General features: G+C 36.8%; 1 protein-coding gene across 25 annotated transcripts in view; it reads left to right on the top strand.

Moving 5' to 3' along the window:
* Nucleotides 1-18,998, top strand: part of SMAD1 (SMAD family member 1) — a 115,069-nt gene that overhangs the window by 6,499 nt on the left and 89,572 nt on the right. For all 25 annotated transcript variants that reach the window (XM_068942180.1, XM_068942182.1, XM_068942174.1 and 22 more), the window contains exon 2: nt 89-173. The gene's annotated coding sequence lies outside the window, so the exon portion shown is untranslated. The remainder of the gene's footprint in view (nt 1-88; nt 174-18,998) is intronic.

The following is an 18,998-nucleotide window of genomic DNA, read 5'->3' on the forward strand; positions in this document are numbered from 1 at the left end:
CTGATTTAAAATTAAATTTAAAGTTATTTTATTTTACAATGGCAAATATGTTAAAAAGTAATAATTGTTTTTAAATTTTTTTTTTTAGAGACTTGGAGAAGTTACTGGAAGAAGAACTGTTTTTTAGCCTCATAGTTAAATCGAGCACAAAGCCAGGAATTCCTAGAAATCAGGTACTTTTCTTCATGTTCAAGAAAGTTTTAGATGATTGGAGGAGGCTGTCTTTTAGGAGAGCTGAAAAAAATTTCATTCAAATATATCAAGTTCTTTCTAATGGTGCTGCAGAATTCTTTTGACTTGTGATGTGTGTTGAAATGACCAATAGTTTATACTACTAACACAGCCTTGCTTAAATTAAGTGCAAGTGCAGTAACATTAAATAATATTCGTTATTAAAATTAGAATAAATCATATTACTAGTAAAGATCTGGTGCTAAATGAAAAAAAAATCACTGAAATGAACTCTGGATGAGACAATCTCGGTAAGTAATAAGACTCTTTTTTTTTTTTTTTTTTAAACCATTCCGACTAAAGCCTTCTAATTCTATTGCCAAGAACAATAGAATTCCAAGTGAAAATTTGTGGTAGTTAGATCACAGACGCAATGGTCTTGCCTATGGTTATAAGAATAATGGCAATAGGTTGCAGTTCAGCATGTTAGCCTTTAGATGGCATTAGCTCCTTGAGCATTTTAGTTTTTATTTTTCTGATATGTTCAAGTGTAGATTGAGGGAGAGAAAAAGAACACAGCAGTCACTTCCGAGCTGACACTTTGTTAAGAGAACACAATCGATGTGCTCCGTGTATGCTGACAAAAAGATTAAAAAATCGATTTTTTTTTGACTGAAAGTATGAAGGCTTCAGCCCAGCTCCAGAGCAAAGTGTTGAGAAATGTCCAATTCTGAGCCTGGTCTGTCTCCAGGCATTGTACTACAACAACTCTAAGGTATAGAAAAGGCAGAAAGGGACTGCCAGGTTGTGCTTCCTGCCCGTTCTGCTTCTGCCAGCTATATGCAGGCACAGAAATAACATTGCTTTATTGGCTTGATGCCGTGAGAGGGTCGAGGGTCTTTGTATGCCAAAGTGATACATTAGTGGCTCCCTGTGCTTTGGTTAGGTCAAGTTCTAGTTCTACTGTTACTGTATGAGGTGACATTACTGAAGTATGTAGTTAGGATTAAGATTATGAAAAGAAGTATAACAAATAGAGTGCACTTTGCTGAAAATACAGTTCTGTTTCTATTTTTTCTGAACCACTGCCAGTAGCATTAAGTTTGAAAGCATATATTTTGCATACACTGTGTGGCATCTTACACGCTGTGTAAAATGTAGTATGAATTCAGCTGATGATGACACATAAGAGCATTTAAACTGTGTGTCCTTCTACTCCAGAATGTTTTTAATGACATACCAAATTAACTGAATGTTGCATTAACTGAAAGGGCAAAGAGTCAAGCAAGGCTGCCATAGTTAGCAATGTGCACTTTCTCCAGACCTGCAGACCTTTTAAACCTGACACATATTTCTGAGAAATACTCTTTTACGACACTTTTCATCTCAGTCTCAAAACACAATACCTCTTCAACAAGTGCTACTAGATCCATTTTGTAGGTGAGAAAACTGAACATCAAAATTTGACATGAACATGATCATCCAGGAGGTGTCCGACATCTGAAAATGGAACCTGGATGTGTTTCTGATCTCTATTCTTGTACCTTTATTGCCAGATTAATTTTGTATTTATTGTACATGCTTCTGTTTGCCGTGAGATAGTCTGAGCTAGTGCCCAGATTGGAATGAAGGCTATGGCAACCATTTTCTCTTTGATAAAGTTCTGTAAAACTGCACAGTGCTTCAGAGTAAACGCATGTATCAACAAAACACAGAAAGCGTTGAATGCTTCAGCGCCCATTTCCTTGACCTAAGTGTCATCTTTTGTGTGCGTGAAACTTACACTCCACTTGATAGGATGCTACTCCATGGATTTCTACTGTTGTTTCCAAAGTCAAAGAGGTTTTGTCTGTTTAAGTGAAGCCTGAATTTTGTATTCCAGGTTCAAAGAGAACCTGGAACAACCAAGTAGACATCAGAGGCTATCTTGTGCTGGCTTCTAACTCTATGATATGCAGCACTGTAGTTGTGTAGGCTTTCACTGCAGCTCCATCTCGATTTGACTTAGTAAGGTTGCTAAAGCAATGTCTTGTTCTCATGCCATATTTCATATTTCATGCCATGTCTCGCTCTTTTTTGTAATTTATTTATTTTGGAGAACTGAACCAGACTTAAGCATCTATTTCCCAGTGAGGTTTTTTTGTGTATGTTTTGACCCAATATTGCAGATGGTTTCACTAAAGAACATAACAATTAAGTGATTAGCCCAAGGTCGTTCAGGCAATGGCTCAACCTTCCTGAAAATGTTGGACTCTTCTGGCTCCTTGTCTTTTAAGCTAGTCTAGCCACTAAATCATATCGGTTCCCAAATTAAATAAAACTTTGATAGCCGAAAGTCACTTTTCATACTATCTAATTGCCTATCTTATGTAGGAAAATGTCTGTAAAAATCCTGCCTGGGATTGCTACCAAAAATATTTTGTTAATAAAGTGAAACAAAGTCTTTTGTATCAAATGGTTTATTTTCTGTTGATACTAATTCATGGGGAGTATGCATATATAAAGCTGAGCATATGCTTTACTGGAACAAAGGAAGAATGTTCAGTACCTATAAGGTGAGGTTCTGTGAGAGATCGGGCTGGCAGAAAAGAGATGCTGTTTAAGAAACACAAGACAGTGTCTACTGTAGCCAGTGTAAAAAGAAAGGAAAAAATTAGTGCAGAAGTGCATCTTTTCTTTTCCACTTTCTTTTTTTTTTTTTTTTTTTTTAAGGCAAGCATTTCCAGTTACTCAATTTTTCTTTTGTTTTTCAAAGTATATTCCAAGGGTTTCTTCTCTGTACCCTTTTTCCTTTCCCATTCTTTTTTTCCAACCTGGACATTACTACTGTGACCATGACAGTTGAACACAATAAGTGAGGAAAGGTTTGCAAAGAGAAGTAATATTAGACTGATATAGTTTAAAAAAGTGGACATCCTTTGAGACAGAGCTGTGATTTGTAGAACGGTTTGTGTGTCCAAAACCTTATCTGTGTTCCTAACTGTGGCATCTGGTGTAATTAAAAAAAACAAAAATCTTGCCTCTTATACTCTGTTTCCCTGTCTGTCCCTGTTTCTATTTTGCTCTTATTGGAGGAAAAAAAAAAAAGTCAAAATATGGAGAAAGGAAAAGATGAGAAAAACAAAAAATCTTGTTGATCAGTCCGTTCTAGTTGAATAAAAAAGGCATGTTAAAAGGGGTTTTTTTTTACTTATTTATAGGTTTTTTGTTTGCTTTTGGGAAAGGAAGAAGACTTTTAATAGCAAAAAAATTGCTTACAAACAGATCGGCAATAGCTACAGTTTAAATTAATTGTTCATACAAGTTAATGATGTCAGATGAAATTTGTTAACTGAAGATATAAACCTTATAATAAACTTGAACTTGCATCTCTGAATTTTTTAAAAATCCAATTTTTAGTTTGCATGACAACTTCTTCATACACAAAGCATTTGTATCCTTCAGTTACATGGCTTAATATATATTACTTTCTGATATAAAGGTGTTTTATGCACATTTAATCCCAATTTCATATACCTGTTAGCATTCTTTTAACACAAAACACCTTATATAAAGGCCTCTCTAAATATAAATCCTTCCTAATTTGTTAATAAGATAAACTTTATGACATATGTGCCTAGCTAAAGTGTAACCTGAACCAAATTCTAAAAGTTAAAAATATTCCTGAAATGGAGGAAAACAGTATTTGAATATTAAGGTCTTGCACATCTACAGAAGTGGATTGACATAACTATAGCATAAAAAACTCTTCCACGATAACAGCTCTTACTTGGACCTTCTCTTCCAGAACAACAACAACAAAAAAAACAGTTTTATTCCAGAATAGTTAATCTTTTTATGAAGTGGAATTACTCTTCAATGATTGGATTACCTGCATGCTGAAATAGAATACTCACCTGTGGTGAGCTGATTCATCCAAAAGCCATTTCCTAACAAATATTTTGGTTAATTTTTCTGAGGTAGCCAAGGCCTGATGCCAATGTCTTGAGGTTTTCAGACAAGGGGAAATTAAGTAAGTTTTGACGACTGTAACAAGTGCTTAGTTCCTTATATCTCTCCTAACTCAAGAGATATAGTATGAAATTTAGGAAAGTAGTGTATTTAGGGGATCTTTCATTAAAACAGATATTTATGTTTTAGGGGGAGATTGTTTGATTTCTTGTTTTATAAATGACACTCACATTCAGTTCTCTTTAACGTTGTCATATTTATTCTGCCAATAAACTCAACTGATGAGTTTGGCTGTCATCATCCGCCTTTGCTCTGAGCTTAGGCTGCTCGAATTCTTAACGTTTTGAAAGGGGTTTCCATCAGTTATTATGGAAGCAGAACTCTTCCTGCTGTGATAGCAGACCATCGTCTCATCCAGATATTAGTCCAGTGATCAGACGGCAGAGTGGTGACTGAGTGAGACAGATAGCATCTTCTCCTACTAGATTAATCATTTAATTGTCTGTCAAATTACTCAACTTTCCACCATCAGCTCTGGAACTAAGACTGCCTCTACTCTTGCCAAAGAGCATTCCCCTATCTTTGGCTATATTTTAAGCTTTTCAAACTTGTGCAGGCTATCTCTGCCTATTATTTTTCTGACATCATACATTTTGCTGTCAGTAATCCAGCAACACACAAATAATTTGTTTTTTATGTCTGTAATTTATGCTTCAGAGCTGAGTAAATTGCTGCACTTCAAACCCAATCCAAGGGTTCTTCTAATGAAGTCATTGGAAACATTCCAGTTGACTTCACTGGGCTTTAGATCAGGCCCATAAGTAGTACTTGCGTGCCACTGAATCAGAACATAAAAAGACAAACAAAGCAGAATGTTTTTTACCATTCTTAGCCAGTCACAGTGATGAGAAATGCCAAACAAAATGTAGAATAAAGTTCGAATTCTAACTATATCAACTGATGTTCCTAAATAATGATTCCTTTGAACGCATAGTTTGACAATAAAAGTCACACAAGCTTGTGTGACTTGTATCATTGCATTTATGGATTTGAAAGAGGCTTCTTTTATTTTGGATTTTTTAATATATATTTTTATTGGCTACGATGTTAACATGGGCAAAGCTCTTAGAAGAACCACGTGAATACTAAACGTTACTTTTATTTTCAAAGATCCCATTCTGCAAGTTACAGAAAGCAGAGTGCTGTAGCTGACACCGTATGTGTGAATCACTTGATGTTATAAGCACAGTTTGCTAATTGAAAAAGGAGAAGTTAAAAAGAGAAAGAAAATTAACAGTGAGTATTTTCTCTTCTATGGAATCCAGGTAGCACTGTGAGAAAAGGGGCCTTTTTCTTCTCCCAGTAATGCTGAAAATTGCATAAACTGTTAAACCTCTCCTGAAGGAACTGGACTTGAAATGTTTAAAACAAAAAACACCACAGTGTGACTTTTCCCCAGGGATGCTGCAGCCTTTGTTAGGTAAACAAGCTGTAGCACTGTGCTTTTGGTGCAGGTGGCTAATTAGTGTTCGTCATTGTCTTTAATCCCAGGGGAAGGGAGGAAACCTTTTAAAACTCTCTTATCAAAAATGGAGGTAGTCAAGCTGCAAAGGAAGCCATGACAAGCTGACTGTGTAGAAGTTGTGTGAACAGTTAATTCAATTAGATCTTTAATGCAAATATGTTCAGTGTACTGTTGCACTTGTATATCTTTGATCTAGGGCTTGAATCCTTTTTTTTAGTATTTTAATTGATATTCAATTTGCAAAATATATACAACTTCAGCATCTAGATGATGACAGATTGAACTATGGTCCATTAACTGAATGAAAAGAAGATTGACTATGTGTTAGGGTGCCAGAGTTAAAAAAAGTAAAGATCTGGATTCTCACAATTCTAAACAGGTCATACACGATCAGACTCACAGATGTAAATAGGTACCTAATTTCTTTTTGACTGTGATGTCATGGAGGATCTGGCCCCTAGTTTCTCAGGTCTTTGCCCTATAAATGTTTCTCTCAACAGCCTATCCTCAAAAACGGGAGGAAAAAAAAAAGGAGGGGAAGAGGAGCGTTTTTTAAGTTGGATTAGCTTTCTGGTCTGATTTACTATTCAGCTCCACAGACAGTTGCACTGGAAGAAGCCGGGTGTCAGTGCAGGCGTGGAAATGTTCAGTCATGAGGAAAGGGGGCTGGAAGCACTTAGCTGGCATGGTCAGGACAAGATGCGTCCTGGGAACCAAAAAGATACGTTGCCTCAGGCCTCATCTACACTGCAAAGTTTTCTAAGAAAGTTGTCTTTTGTTCCCACATAAGTTCATAAGCTGGCAAAAAATATTCCTGCTTGAAAGAAACGGTCTTCCCATACCAGGTCAGCCCTCAGCCACCAACCACACTGCCAGTGGCACAGCAGCACTGGCACCTAGAAATTCCTGTCCCCACTCGTAGCAAACTTTTCTACCAGTGCAACTTGTTACACGGACAGACACACAGCCCTTGGGGGCAAAGGTACTCAGATGGGAATGTGTTCCACTGGCACAACAAGGTCAGCAGATAGGAGCCAATGTGAGCGCTGGCAACAAGGCCTTCTACTGCAGAAAAATATCTTTGCTTCCCATGCCTGCAAGGGGATGGGAATAGTACTTCCCTATTTCACAGGGGTCTTTTGAGAGGTGAAGATAGTAAAAGCATTCAGCTGTGGGGCTTCTTATGAGCGCTTTGGTTATATGGATAATATCCACTATGAAAACCGCCCTTAATCTCTTTCTCAAAGTCTAGTTAATTATTCTGTTTTTCCTATGCAAGTGAGGTTTTTGCCTTGAGACAGTTTACCAGTCCACTGTAATAATCTTTAAACCTATTGGTCAGACACATCTGATGGAGAAGTAGAGGTGTCAAAGACATTAGGAGACCCAAATACATTGCCTTCATGAAGGAAGAAAACTGTTAAAACCCATCGTCTCTTGCCTCCCAAGAACCAGTAGCCAGTTGCCTAATCAGTGTGGGTACTAGTGAGGCAAACTGCTCACAGATAGCTCCACAACAGCCATAGCACATTGCCACTTGCTAATCTAAAACAGATAGAACACCTAACAGGGGACTGGGAAACTGGCACAAGGGAAGAAAGGAACAGAAGAGGAAAAGAGACAAGTAATGCTAATTTAAGTACGAAGCTGACCTGTAGTTAACCAGACTGTCTTTATTCCACTGCTTACAGATTTGGTTTGATTTGTAACAACCATTTTCCAAGACCACCAGGCTACAAGTATATCTGGATTCATAAAATGTAGACTCTCTGAGCATTAGTATGCTTTAGATCAGAAATATTACAGTTAAAGACAACTTATTAATCATAGTTCTCGCACATGATCGTACAGAAATGTCAGAATTTGAAAAAAGAGAAAACTCTCTATTCCATTCACATCTGGGAATGACAGTAATGAGAGAAAAAAAATATTTCTATCTACCAGCTGGTTTCCAGATTTTCATTTAATCTTGTTTCAGAGACAGTCTATTGATATTGTAGCATTTAGACTGCATAGTGACTGATACTGCACTGCTTGGTAACAGTTCAGGCAGCAAAACCAATGCAGTACAAGTATGCTAAAACAGCTTGCTGCACACAACAGCAGGAAATCCTCATGAAGGTAACAAGCACATCAAGTAGGTACTATAGCAAAGAAGACAAAAACAAGATAGATATTTTGTGATGATTTCCCTTTACAGAATACTTAGATCAGTTGTACTTTCCAATGATTAAGCCAACAACTTTTTCTTTTCTGTTAATAATGGATGGTGACAAGTGGTTATGCTAAGACATATAAGTCAGAGAAAGCAGAATTGAATGAAAACTCTGTTCCTGTTCCCGTTCCCCCTTGATATTCAGTCCCCAAAATATACTGACTTGAGCTCAGGGAATGGGCTTATTGTAAAGGCTTTATTATATTGATTATATGAAGAACATCTGCAGTAAAAACAGGACTACTGTTTACACTTTGAAACGGGTATTTTTTTTCCTAAATTAATTTAGTTCCAAAAGAGCTATGCAGGATTTACCTGTCTCAGCACATAAACACTCCAAATGATTACAGCACTCTTATTTAGTGAAAACTTTAAAAACTAGACCTTGATATACAAATGTGTATGTCTGTGTTAATATACTCTAGGCTACAGGTTTTACAAACTCATAATTCTCATTTTGATGGCAGTTGCTGAGGACATTGGGGACCAGCAGTCTGATTTGGAAAAATAAGACCAAAAACCCCATAATAATATCAAAAATATGAATGCTATAGTCTCAAAATTAGGAGGATATCTGCTATTGGTTTACATTATCCTTCCTTCATGCAGTAGTATCAATAAACACACTGTTTTATCATGATAAATTCCTTCTTACTCATAACGAGTGTGGTTTTCTCTCCATCCTTACATATATGGGTATAAACTGTTATTACTAAAAGCACAGAGAAAGCCCAGAAGTCCTTCTGTATGTTTTCATTGACTCCATCCACATGACCACGTTATTGCTGTAATGTGAACACAAATTTCCCTGATTTTATAACTTGTACCAGTTTTCTTTTGAGTTTAATATTATGACCTCTTTTACACTAATTAGGTAAAGCTTGATTGTATCATTCAGCCACAAGCCTTCATCATGTAGATTCAAAATACTTTTTCTTCAGAACAGTTACATAAAAAGACAGCTATTTGTGCTGAAAAGGGTATTAACAGAAGTGGGAAGTAATACTATGGAACAACTATTTTATCTGAGGAAAACAGATACACAGAACAAAGAATCCAACACTGCCGCCTTAGCTTTTCTTTGTCTGTTATCAAATGAAACTTTAAAAATACCTGTATTTTCAAACATCACTTTTATTGAGACTCTGCAAAATTTGAGAATAACGTAACTTAAAACTGAGAAATGTTTTCCCTGTCAGCTGTAGTGAGAATAATGTACAGGAAAAGGTGATGTAATGATCATATCACTTACATTATTCTCTCCCTAATGAATAATCTTCTGCACTGAGGATGAGCTCACTTACTATTATTGGAATCACATCTGTAGGCCACAGTGCACTGCTGAATATACTAGAGGTTTGGTGCTGTACAAGCTGCTTGAGGCTAACACTTTTCATTAGAATTGCAAAACTATTGTATGTGCTACAAATGGAGTAAATTTTCCTCATGAGGAATCCAACAGAAAAAAAGAAACAAAGCTTTCAGTTGCAGCAGTTGTACTCAGGATTCACACCCTTTCTAAGCATAGCTATATCTTTCTTTGAAAACAAGTCCCAGACTATTATTAGTTTGGAACATCCAAAACATGTGATAAATGTTTTCTGTTCTCACTTCAGCCTGAGCTCACATGATTGACAAGTAGTCTAAGTTTACTTTCAAACTAAGGATGGAAAATCCTCTCTATTTCTATTCCTATTCGTAGCTTCCAGGCAGGCAGTCACTGTGCTCAGTTGTAAAGCTGTATAACTTATGTAACGTGCTTTCTGTAAATGATGAATCATATTCTTATTTAAAACTGGTAAAATGAGTAAGGCTGGGAGTCAGTTTGGAATTCGAGAAATAACATAATTAGAGCCACTGACTAATGTAATTCAGTATTATAGATGTCTTGAATACGCAAGTTTTTATTAATATTAATGAAGCAAGGATAGACGGAGAAGAATGTATTGTATGTAAAAAGTCTAAAGAAAGAATCTCTTTTTTAAATAGGCAAATTACCTGATGCTATTCACTTTCCATTCATCTAATTTGATAATTGTACTGGACTGGAAATAATACTAGAACATTTTAGGCTCTGATTCAGAAAAAGGTTAAGCAAATGCTTAAAGTTACATGGATTTTTACGTATTTTGCAGAGTGCAATATTACAGGCTGATTCCCTCTTTGTAGTGGTAGTGGCTATTTGTGGCAGCAGTGGTTTCACCGCTAATTGGAAGCTTATCATTAAAGCAGGAATAAAGTTTTCTCACTTCAATGGTTTGTCTCAACATTTATAACATCGCTTTTCAGAAGTCAATTTTTACAACAACTTTTGTATTAAAATGCAGTGTTGCAAAGGAAACTTAAAAATCTTTCCTCCTTGAAATACAGTCCCTAACACTCTGGTTTCCTCCCTTAGCTAAATAACCAGTCGTCATGAATCCACACTGTATGTACATACACCCATATACACGCACATACACCTATAAGTAGTTAGACCATTTCAGACTCAAAAACTTCTCCAGATTTTACAGATCATAAGGAAAAGAATGATTTCCCTCTCATTCCTCAGTCATTTCATGCAATTTAAGAGAAGCTATATGATCTCTATTCTATGACACTTTTTTCACCTTTTTTGCCTTCTGATTCTGCGTCTTGTGAGCTCTACATGCCTCAGCCTTGGATAAGACTGGCTGAGAAGGTGGGAATTCTGCTGCCCAAGTCTTATGTATTCCAGCCTCCTGCTCCATTTCTGCTTCGTCTCAGCTGTATTTTATGTTACTTGAAGTAGTCAGTAGGTTAACCTGACTTCATGCTTCTACTGGATTCCCACAGAATTCTTGCCCTTGATTTTATTTTTTTTCAATAGTAAGTGGTTCATTGTCACTTTTTGCTATGAATGCTACTTTTTTTCCTTGTTCAGAATACTATGATTTGATTTGTAAAAGGATGAAAATAATAAAAACAAGCAAAAACAAATGAGTTATCATGTAAATGATGTACAAAATCTTTTTGAAGATTAATAAAACTTTTGAAGATATTATAAAAATATAAAATCTCCATACATCCTGCCTACCATGATGAAAGAATAAGGATACTCAGTTGTAAATCGGGATAATTGATAGGTTTACAGTGACCTATCTGGGCTCCCCCATAGTTATACTCTGACATCCCCTTTCTTATAATAACTGGGCTAGCTCCTAGTCCCTCTCGCCATTTTAAATCATCCTGGCGACAATCTGTGGCTCTCAGTGTCCCGTAGCAGGACTGATCTGTCGTCTGTATGTATGAGGTGGGTGATCTGTGGTCCAGGTGTGCTGGCTTGTAGGAAGTCTTTCTGGAGTAACTACTGTCAACTAGAGCAGCTTGTAAAATTTGTGCTGAGGTCTGCACTTGCCTCAGGAGCTGCCCAATGGGACTGTGACAACAGAAAAGTGTCCTGTTCAGATGTAGCCTAAGAGGTACTACACCTCCTTGAAGACGCAGCATGTCTAGCCCCAAAGTTGTCTATGGAAATTAATATTTGCCAACAACTGGCATTGGTGGAAGCTAGTTATAGGTAGAGATTTTCACCTCCTTTTTAAAATTTAAACTAGACTCATGACAATGCAGTGAAATTTTGTCTTCCTACCTTATCTTTGACCCAACATCCTTCTTCCATTACCATAAAAGTACACTTTAAATTTTAATTGATGGGATATATGTGTTTCTTCTAGATTTACTAAATGAGGCCTGCAATACTTGTCTTGACACATTTCGTGAACTTTTTTGTTTTTCTGTTTCTATGAGTTCTCTTTCTTTTAGCCATGTACTTTGAGAGACATCAACATTGTTCTATTGGCCCATTTCAGGAAATGATTAATTCTAGAAAATTAATGCGTGATGTGATCTATGAGTAAGAATAAAGCATTACGTCCCTCATCACTATATTAGTCATTGAATTATTCAGCTATCTCCCAACCTTCATAAAAATATATCACATTTTATAAAATTTTGGCAGTTGATACTTTTAATAGATAAACATCAGCCAACTAAATCAACTTTTTCCTTCCAGACTAAGCGATAGAAAGCAGGGAAATATGTTTGATTCCTCCTATTAGTTTCAGTCGTTCAGGTATTCTCAGAGTTTGTGACTAGTCTTTGCCTGTGTAGCTATCTTTCTGTAAATCCTAATACAGTTCTGTTCTGTGCCATACAACACCAAGTGAAGTGTCAGCCTCTAAACAGACAAGTCAGTGAGTAACTTTTCTCTCTCTTGGATTGCAGAATATTCAGGAGTATGTATATACTTGTATTTTTAAACTACAAAATACAAAGCATGGCTCTTTAAGAAATGTGAAATCTCTGTTATCTCAGCAATGGGTAAAGAGTACAGTAAGACAAGAATACAGATGATTACAGTTTGCACAAAGCAAATGGAAGTTTATTTTCCTATAGTGCAGCATGCAAAGATAACATATAAAACTGCTTTGTAGAAATGAAACAGTACTTGAACATAAATGCACCGCTTTTATTTTTGCAAAAAGCGTTTCTTGTTGATTTTCTTGTTCTGCTTCACTTAAAAAAATGAGGCACAAGAAGAGTGAATTGAATGGAAAATAGAAATGCATTCTCTGTGAAGAAAATAGTAAAGGAAAAGAAGCTGTTCAGAAATACTGATCAGAGCTACCTTATGCTGCTCACTCCTGCTTTAACATTTACTGCCATGCGTCATTTAATATCTCAAAGCTGCAGAAGTCTTTGGAGAGTTTTTTTTTTTTTCTCCTTGACTTGAACATTTTTGAGACAATGCTTTTTAAAGTGGTGAATACCTTGTAGGAACCATGTGATGAGAACGTGCCTCCTTGACACTAGAGCATGAAAGTATGTGACATACAACCTAGAGTAAATTGTCTATTTTGAAGATTGCTTACTGCCATTCTTCCTATAATAAAGGACAGTCCAAACAAAAAGTTAAATCACTCGAAATCTGGTATCACTGAAGAGAAGTGGTTGCTTTAAGCATAAAGATTATGGGTTCAGTTTCTTAAAATAAGAAACTGAAGAAGACTGAATTAGTTTCTGAAGTTAATCTAAATACTTTAGTTTGAAAATCAGATTGAGAACCTCAACCTCTTTTGTGATTTAAGTGCTTTCTTGTTTATCTGGGTTTGGCATACCACAATAGTCAGACACTTTTGTGTTCACGTTTCAGTACAGATGATACTCAAAATTAATTGTACATATATGTGTCTTTGCAGTTAATGTTAAAAGGCAGTTAGTTCTGGGTTTAATGATTGGGAATGGTTGTCAGTGCAGAGGAAAACTATGCAGTAATTACGATGGAAGTGAGATTCAGTGTATCAGCTGAATGCAGTTATCCAATTTCATACTTCTCTATATATATTTCTTGTAATCATATATTCTGGACCCTAGTTGTGTATCTTGTTCAAGGAATGGCACTTCTAGGAGCACGAAACTTCTGAGTTCATGATTTATTCAGTAAAAAGAATGGTGCCGCTCACTAGATAACCAACTTTAAAGGAGCTTCATTTTTTAGAGCTTCTATTCTTGGAGTCATGTAGTTACACCAAAATTAAAGTTTTCCTTTAACAGGTTAGTTTCTTCCCAATGATTGCTAATAAAGGCATGAAAACCTGACCCAGATATGCTTCCCCCCATGATGTCTGCTTTCATGATAAATCCAAAACTGCTACAAGATAAATCCAGGACCAGGATTCTGGGGGTTAGTAACTCAGCAGTACTTTGTGCATAAGGGAATGAGAATTTTACAACAGGCTTGGCCTAGAAAGTATGCAGATACATACTGCAGCATTTTGACTAAGTAGTAAAAAAGGACAAAGTAGTAAGCAGTGCTGCTCCCTCTGCCTTCTAAGAGGGTCTGTGGTGTCTTGTCACTGCCACTCAATTCCACACTGGTGGACAAAACCATGAAAGCCTCATGTCCTGGTATGCCCAAGACTAGACAGATCCAGGTCAACTATGTAACCATAGTTACATAGTGCTGCAGGATCTGTCCTTTCCTCATGTGCAACTAGTTGGATCCTTACATACATGAAGTCCACTGGACAGAACACAAGGGATATAGCGTCCAGCTCAATAACACAACAGTATTCACCATAAGAAAATTAAAGCTCATCGGTGAGAGAGACACAATTTTCTCAACTACCTTTCTAAGGCAGCTAAGAATTATTGCAAATCATACCATCTTCTTCCCTCTATAAAAGATAATACTTCTTGGCCTGACTTCGCTAATGTAAATGTACAAGAAGATACATATTAAGAGCCAAAATAGCAAACAGCTAATGAAAAAATTAATAGAAACAAAACAATCCACTGCATACAGTGTTACAAGCTAAGAAATTATCACGTTTTTGTTTCAAAAACCAAAATATTAAAACAATTTTTGTGGAATCAATAATAAACAAGTAGATTTTAGTTTCTAAATTAAGCCGCTTATTAAAACAGCTGGCTTCATACCCAAAACCTTGTAACTGAGCATTATTTTCAAGTTTTACTTTTCTCAAGTGTTTTGAGATACCTTGTCTCTAATAAATGACTAATATATGCTGTACAAAAAGGTTTATAGATTTTATTTAACCCAATGTATATGCTATCAATTAATTTAAAATTTGTGACTGATCTTTAAATGTCGCTATAGGTAAAGGTCCATCTGCCAATTCTGAGATTGCACTGTTCTAGTATCATAGAAGTAGCTGTAATTGTCTATATGAGTAACCTGATACACCAAATATAAAAATATTCATTATAACTACTGTAAAAAATTAGACATAACTGATCTGATGTGCTTTTTCATTTATGTTATATATTCTGATTAGTGGAAGGTTAAATATTTAGGTTTTGGTCACTCTTTCATTTTTGCTAACTTTCCTGTATTTGTCCATTTTTTTCCCTCTCTTTTTTCCTTGTATTCACATTGCCTTTGTTATAGCTCCTGATCTCTGCCTGGGAAAAGATATCTGTAGTCTTCCCCAGCCTTGGTTGGCAGGACAGCACTAAAATCCATTCAGCTCCTGAAAACATCCTTCTCTCTTTAGCTGCAGAACCTCACTGCCTAGTCCCAGAGAATGAATAAATCATGTAAAGCAGACACTTAAGGAACTACTGGACAATTTAGGAAACATTGTCAGCCTTCCCCTCTGCCCACAGCTTACCCACTGATGTCTACTCCATTAGCCTACCCCAAGATTTTCACCAGATGTGATCGGCTGGGTTTCTCAAGCTGGGAGGCAGTGGCACAGAGAGTCCATTCATCCGGCCGCAGTGGGCCCGGGGAACTGTAGCTCCCCAGGTGGACTCTCCAGGCTGCGTAGAGCCCCATCTGGTAGCCATTTGGATGATGTGAACCCAACTAGCATTTGAAATGACTTCCTTCTTCTCTCACTATGCCTCATTGTTGTGATGATGTGAAGCCCAAAGCTTATTTGATGTCATAGCAGTAACAGCAAATAGTTTTATGAACTTTTTCCTGCTTTCTCAGAGGCTTGAAGGATGCTTGAATGTGGAAGTTGTCTGCTGGTTATAAACTACAGCTATGATACAGGAAACTTGTAAAAAGAAACATTTTCTATGAACCAGGATTCATTCCTCCTTTCAAGCAAATTCTCCGTTAAAACCATTCAGATTTTAAAATTTCATAGTAAATATATAATCCACATCAGCTTCCATCGAAGGTTTAGGTAGATAGATAAGTTTAAGCATCTCTAACATAACTGATTTTAAAAACATATAGGAAAGCAGCTGGCTAATTATTTACTGCTTTAGTTACCTCCATTGAATGTAGCTAGTAGTGAAAGACATCCAAATTATGCCTTGGATGGAAAGGCATCCTACTTCTGTCCTGGTGTTTCATGGAAACAATATAGCAGAATGTGCACGGAAGAAATATTTTCAACACTGGGCAGTAGCATCTGTTACGAACATTATTTTTAGCTTTCATTTTACGAGTTGATATTGTGGTATAGGCTACAATAAATAGGAGGAGCTCTGAAGGTCTTTCAGATACTTCTGTTAGTCATTTCCTCCAAGGTATGTTACACTATATAGAATATATGCATTTTCATGTATGCCACGTTCCTCCAAATTCTAATCAGTTTGTAAGTCAGGCTGCTGTAGAAATAGATGTGAGTTAGTAACAAGAAAAAGTATGATATAATCAGAAGATAAATGAGTCAGATTTGCTGCCTAAGGTCAAGACTGGCCTACTGCATGCCGTTGTACACTCAAGGATCGTAGTTCCTTGATCAATAAAATGCACCTCTTGGAACATCTGGAGGCTTCCATCTGGGTGTACAACAGTATTAGATGAGGCTAGGTTGGTCATGAAACCAGAGAGTAAGATTTTTAACTAAAAATTTTAAAGATTAATCAGAGTGACACTAACAAAACTTGAGGCTTTGTAAATACACAGAATATTACAGTAGTCCTGTATGAGGCTTGAAAAACCAAGTGCCTTATTAAAAACGTCAAAGTGAGGACTAGAAATGAGAGATATCAGTTCAAATTATCTACTTGAGATCGTGCGTCTAACTACAGGGAAATCTTCACAAATGCAAGTCCGTTATGAGTCCCATTGGTAACAATAGTCTCCCTACAGACAAAGAAGGCCTTCATCTACCTGCATAAATGTAAACAAAAAGTCCTGAAATGCGTAACTTGAAATCAGAGCTGTTGCCATCAGGTTTCTTCAGGTAAGCATCTGACTTGAATTTCATTTCCTGAATACAAGCTTCTCAAGCATGCTTTTCACCCTGATGCAGATCAAGAACTAGAAGTAGCCTGTTATCAGGTGCATTTCAGATATATTTCAATATGGTAGAAGTCTACTAGAATATGAACAAGATTTAAGTCAAAATTCATGAAAACGTTCTTAGGATGAGACTTCAGTACAGCCAGCTCCTACCCCAATTTTGATGTTGAATTCCATAATTCAGCCTCACCCTCATCCTACTCTTAAACTCTGTACACCTCCCCATGGTCCCTCAGTATAAATCTTGTATGAAGCACTCTTGCATATTTAAAGGGAGAAGCGCCAGGAAATAGAACTGTTTGGCTCCACAAAGAAGAGCGGTACTCTTCTAAACTGCAGTAAAACTTCAAAAACAGCTTCACCACTGCTTGTTCATTTAATATTAGGCCGCTTGTGTGGTTCCAGGGCCGTTTACGCTAACCTGAGTTCAGGCAGTGCCAAAAAAGAAGATCCTACTGTGCCCTAAGCTATGCATTTCCATCAGCTCCATCATGCACGACACTGGCATTTGAGCAGCCATGAGATATGCCAAATGAGAAAATGGATCTGACTGAAAACTACATCTGCAGAGGAAAACAATCCATCGTAGAAAAATACGGTGGGGTAGAACCCTTTATTTTAAAATTTAGGTCATTGTAGCACAGTTGTGCTCCCCTAGGCTGGGCCTTCTATACTTGGTGGATAATAACATCCTGCCTGCTTTTTAAAAAGAAGATCTACATGTTAAACAAGTGTGCTGTCTAATTATTGCAGGAACAAGAAGGGCAACTATAGTGCAGAACATACTGTAGAATAAAATAACTATTTTCAACTTAGTCATGTGCTGAGAGTCTGCATGAGGAAGAGGATTTTCATGTGAGAGAGAATTTACCATTTTAATTGGGATGGCCAAAGCTAATGAATTTTTTGTTCTGGCCACTGAAGTGTCCTAACTGTATGGAACACGAAGCAATGTCATGTGAATAGGTTCTTATTTAGAGAATGTTGTTGCTACATAAATTTGTTTTATACTAAAGGAACTGCCTGGAGAGCTTTTTACTGTAAATAAAAGACCATTATGCACGGGACTGTAAGAGCATAATTCACAGAACAAATATTTCTTTTGATCTAATGCAAAAAATAATCTGCGGTATTAGGTCATAAATGAAAATGAAAACAGAGTGTCTTGTCTCCAGCTATTCCCATCACCAGAACATGAGACACCTTGGCAGAGGCCTATGTGAAGAATGATCTTTCCTCAAAAAAGCCCCAGATGGTGATAGTGGGACTCTTACAAGCCAACACTGGGAATAGACTCATCAGCATTTGTGTGGGCACGCACAGAGTCTGTCTGTGCTCGGCTTGGCTGAAGCCATTGCTATGAGTCACTCACAAATTTAAACAAAAAGTGTTGTGGAAGATTAAACAGAGACTGAATAAGGAGTTCACAGTCTTCACCATGTGTACTTAAGATCTTTTCCATTTTACTTCAGATTCACAAAGCGAACAAAACAACGGAGCATTTAACAAGACAAGTGTCTTCAATGTTTCTTCCTCGCTCTCCCTTCTACTCCCTGCAGCAATTTGAAGGCAGCTAAAACAATTTATTTAAAATGTACTTTAAATAAGTGTCTTCTCATCAAAAACGCTCATCGCAATTCAGTGCAGCTAGCTGAGCTACACTAGTGTAAGAAGAGATCAAAATTTGAAACAGATTGTTTTTAGTGCTTACTGACCAATACTTCGAACGTGCATACCTCTTGTCATATTCCTTTCTGACTGGGCAAAGCGAAGAATTTTGAGGAGAAATCTTCAGATTCGTAGGCAGAAAGATGGGACATTTCTGCCACCTTTATATACAACAATCAGATAAAAAGCAGTAACAAGTGATACAATAGTAGTAGTGTTATTCTCTAACTACTGATAGTTTCCAGCAAAGGCATAGAAACAAAAAGGTTGATTCTTCCTCATACCTATGCTGTTTTTATGTCTCTCTGATGTTCAACGCCTAAATATTAATTTTTCAGAAACAGAAACTTTCTAGATATCTTAAAAAATAAAAAGAACAGGTTAAGATACCAGGAAAAGGATCCTATCTTCCCTGCCTTTTAGGTGACTATCTTGTTAACTCTGTACTAACACTGTTAATAAGTTTATCAGCTACCTCTCTGGAAATAATGAATGCAGGATATTGTTCCATTCTCTTATAAATTATATTACATACTAGTTAGCTGAGATGTGACACTGCCAATGTACTGCAAGACGTAATCCAATCCATTTTCATTTTTTCTCATTTTTGTGTGCCACTCGTAAAATCCAGATGTATTGCCAAACTGTTCAAACACATTTCCAGCAGCAACATGAGCTGAACAAGAGCCTCTCATTCCTTGACAGGCTCCTCAGGCAGC

This window comes from Struthio camelus, chromosome 4 (assembly GCF_040807025.1).
Source record: "Struthio camelus isolate bStrCam1 chromosome 4, bStrCam1.hap1, whole genome shotgun sequence".
NCBI classification, from domain to species: Eukaryota; Metazoa; Chordata; class Aves; order Struthioniformes; family Struthionidae; genus Struthio; species Struthio camelus.